Consider the following 4,013-nt stretch of genomic DNA (forward strand, 5'->3'; position numbering starts at 1 on the left):
AAAAAGAAAAAAGCCGGAAGTGGCGCTGTGGCTCAAGTGGTAGAGTGCTAGCCTTGAGCTGAAGAGCTGAGGGACAGTGCCCAGGCCCAGAGTTCTGGACCCACGACCGGACCCAAAAAAAAAACAACAAAAACAAAAAGCATGTGGGAGACCGGATGCTGGTGGCTTACACCTGTAATTCTGGCTACTCAAGAGGATCACAGTTCAAAGCCAGCAAGGGCAGGAAAGTCTGTGACACTCTGCTCTCCAATTAACCAACAGAAAACCGGAAGTGGTGCAGTGGCTCAAGTGGTAGAGCCTTCACCTTGAGCTGAATTGCTGAGGGACAGAGCCCAGGCCCAGAGTTCAAGCCCCACAACTGAGGGGGTGGGGATGGGGAAGCATGTAGGGTAAAAAAGGATTTCATCAAAATTAAAATGTTTTCTTCACAGAATTCTTCCTGGTCTCCCTCAATATGTAACAAGGTGTTTAGCGCTGGGACAGCAGCGATCATGATCATAGAAAGGCAGGAGTAAGGAAGATGCCAACTGCTCTCAAACTAGCCAACTCCACTTTGTCTCATTTAAAATAGCATGTTTAAACTGGGAGAAAGCAAGTGAAGGGTGAAAAAGAAATGTACTCTTTACTTGACTTATGTAACTGTAACCCCTCTGCACATCACTTTTATAATAGCAATAAAAAATATAAAAAGGAAATGTCTCTGTGGCTCAGTGGTAGGGCACTAGCCTTGAGCAAAAGAGCTCAGGGAGAGCACCCAGGCCTTGAATTCAAACCCCACAACCAATGAAGGAAAAAAAATTTAATAGAAGGGCAAAATAAGTGAGCAAATAAAATGTTTAAATTAATCCTTTATTTCTAATTTGGCTCATCACCAAGCCTTTATTTGAAGCCAGACCTCCATAGCGTAAAGGTGCTATAACCACCTTATGGACTTGAAAAAGCTGCTCTCTTAGACAGAATTCACAGGTACGGAAAATAAAAGGTTCTTCTTTCTAGGCTGAATACATCAATTGTGTTTGTATTCTACCAACTTTAGAGGTCATAATCCCCCAACATCAAATGCTTCCATCAGGAAACAATTGGCTCCACTGTGCTGGAAGCAGAGACCTCTGGATGGCCACTAAAAAGACACCATTAAGAAACTGAACAGTATTACTGCAGATTTGAAGAATATGCTTGCAAAAATGGATTTTTAAACTCTTATCTAGAATATATAAAGAACTTGTTACAAGTTAACAAGAAGACAAACAGCCTAATAAAAAGCAAAAGATTTAAAGAGACTTTTCCAAAGAATTTTTACCAATAGTAAATAAACTCAGGAAAGGACCAGAAGTAGAGATTTGGCTCAACTGGATAGTACATCAGCCTTGAGCAGAAAAGAAAAGACAATACAAGGCAAGAAAAGACAAGACCAACTTTAATCAGAAAAATAAAAAGAAGAAATACCACCACATCTACTGGAATATCAATCATACTATGGTTTCTGGAAATTATAAACTAATCAGTAATCATATGCCTGATGGGGTGTAAGAGTACAACCCACTTGAGAATAATGTAGGCAAGTGTCTAAAAGTTAAAATATACCTCTATGGTGTGACCCAAGAATCCTATTCTTAGGTGCTTATACAACAAAATTATCCTTTCACACAAGGACAGCAGGTTTATTTGTAACAACTAGAAACAACTCAAGTGTCAATGAACAAATGGACAAAACAATTGTTATATACACAGATAGTGCCTAACAATGAAAAGAAATGACCTACTAAAACACAAAAGGAGTTAAATCGCAAAATAATTTTGCTGAGATAAAACTCAAGAAAGCACCTAAGATGTATAAACTGCAAACTATGTTATCAGGACAGCAAGCAGATCACTAGTTGCCAGAGATCAAGGGAAACAAACTACAAAAGAATTCAAGGAAATTTGGGGAGAGTGATGGATATGGTCATTATCTTGATAATGGACATGCTTTCTATATTAGTTTTCCATTAGTCAACTAAATACCTGAAGCTGAATACTTCATAAAGAGGTTTATTTAGCTCACAATTATGAACCATCTGCTAAACTCTGGTGAGGACTTCATAGTAAATTGCTTCACAAAGGCAGGAACAAGAACGAGATGAAGAGATCATATGGCAAAATTGGAAGCTAAAGCCTAATGGGGGGCAGCAGGCTTGCTCAACTCTCTTGCCAAAACCACTCGGGCCCTATGGTCCTTCCAAAAGACCTAATTACTTCCTACTTAGTACCACCTCTTAAAAGGCTCCATATCACCTTAAAACTACCACAGTGGAGACCGAACTCCAATGTATAAACCCTTCTGGACACACTCAAATCCCATATTCAAACTACAGTATGTTCACAAGAATATACATATGTCCACACTCACCAAGTTGTACTCTTAAATATGTAGAGCTCATTTTGCAGCAATATACCTCTACATACTATTAAACAAAACTCTTAATGCAAATTAAAACCAACAGTATCATTACCCATTAACCAAAATGATTTTAAGAAATACAAAAAAAAAAAGTATTTTTAATGTGAAGAATACCAGCAAAGTGAATTCACATTCATTGAAGGTAGAATGTAAAAACAGTATTGCCATTCTGGAAAAAAAAATCTGGCAGATTCTAGGTAGAGAGACACTTATTATACAATATACCAATCTCCTTTCTAGGTATTTATCCAAGAGATGTAGAAATGAAAGCCCACACAAAGGCCTTACATGACCATTTATAATAGCCGCAAATTGTAAACGACTCAGGCATATGAACTCATGAATGCCTATGGTATATTCCTCTGTAAAACATCAAATACAAATTCCAAAAGAGTCTTGTAAACAAAAAGAGAAAATGTGAGCAAAGTACTTAGTTAAGGGGCTGGGAAGGTGGCTCAGTGGTAGAGCGCTTGCCTTGCATGCCTGAGGCCCTGGGTGCGATTCCTCAGTACCACATAAGCAAAAAGAAAAAAGCCACAAGTGGCGCTGTGGCTCAAGTGGTAGAGCATTAGCCTTGAGCTGAAGAGCTGAGGGACAGCGCCCAGGCCCAGAGTTCAGGCCCCACGACTAGACCAAAACAAAAAAGAAGTACTTAGTTAAAGCATGATAGTATTAAGATGATCGTTGCTTATTCAAGTAAAAGTTGTTAGTAGAAAAATGCCAATCACAGGGTATTGCAGCCTTCCCTGTCTGACTCATTTTACTAAGAATAATACTGGCCTGGCGCTGGTGGATCACTCCTGAAATCCTAGCTACTCAGGAGGCTGAGATCTGAGGATTGCAGTTCAAAGGCAGTAAAGTCCATAGAACTTTTTTTTTTTTTTTGGTCAATAGTGGGGGCTGTACTCTGGGCCTAGGCGCTGTCCCTCAGCTCTTCAGCTCAAGGCTAGTGCCTTACCACTTGAGCCACAGCGCCACTTCTGGCTTTTTTCTGCTTATGTGGTGCTGAGGAATTGAACCCAGGAACTCATGCATGCGAGGCAAGCACTCTACCACTGAGCCAACTTCCCAACCCCATAGAACTCTTATCTCCAATAAACCACCAGAAAACTGAAGTGGCGCTGTGGTACAAGTGGTGGAGCCCTCCCCTTGAGCTGAAAAGTGCAGGGACAACACCCAGGCCCAGAGTTCAATCCCTACAACAACAACAACAAAAAGAATAATACTGCTGAGGTGCACCCTTCTGTATCTGTTATTCATTTCTTTCTTGAGTATCCATATATGTTAGTATATGGATAACATATCTAAATAAACAATTTTTTTAAAAACTATTTTCAGCCAAGTTTCAAAGGTATCACTCTTACCTCATAACATTCTAAACTGCTGGAGAAGAACAGAAAAGGCACAGAATTCAGGGTCAGTCAGAGGCTTGAAATCTAATTCTAGGCTTTGCATTTATCAGTTCTCAGACCCCGGATACCTTATCAATAAAACAAATGAAACAATATAATCCTCAAAAGATCCTTGTGAGAACAGAAAAAGAACTTTGAAAATGGTAAAGCTTGACACAGTA

This window comes from Dipodomys ordii, unplaced genomic scaffold, assembly GCF_000151885.1.
Source record: "Dipodomys ordii isolate 6190 unplaced genomic scaffold, Dord_2.0 Scaffold24, whole genome shotgun sequence".
Lineage (NCBI taxonomy): Eukaryota > Metazoa > Chordata > Mammalia > Rodentia > Heteromyidae > Dipodomys > Dipodomys ordii.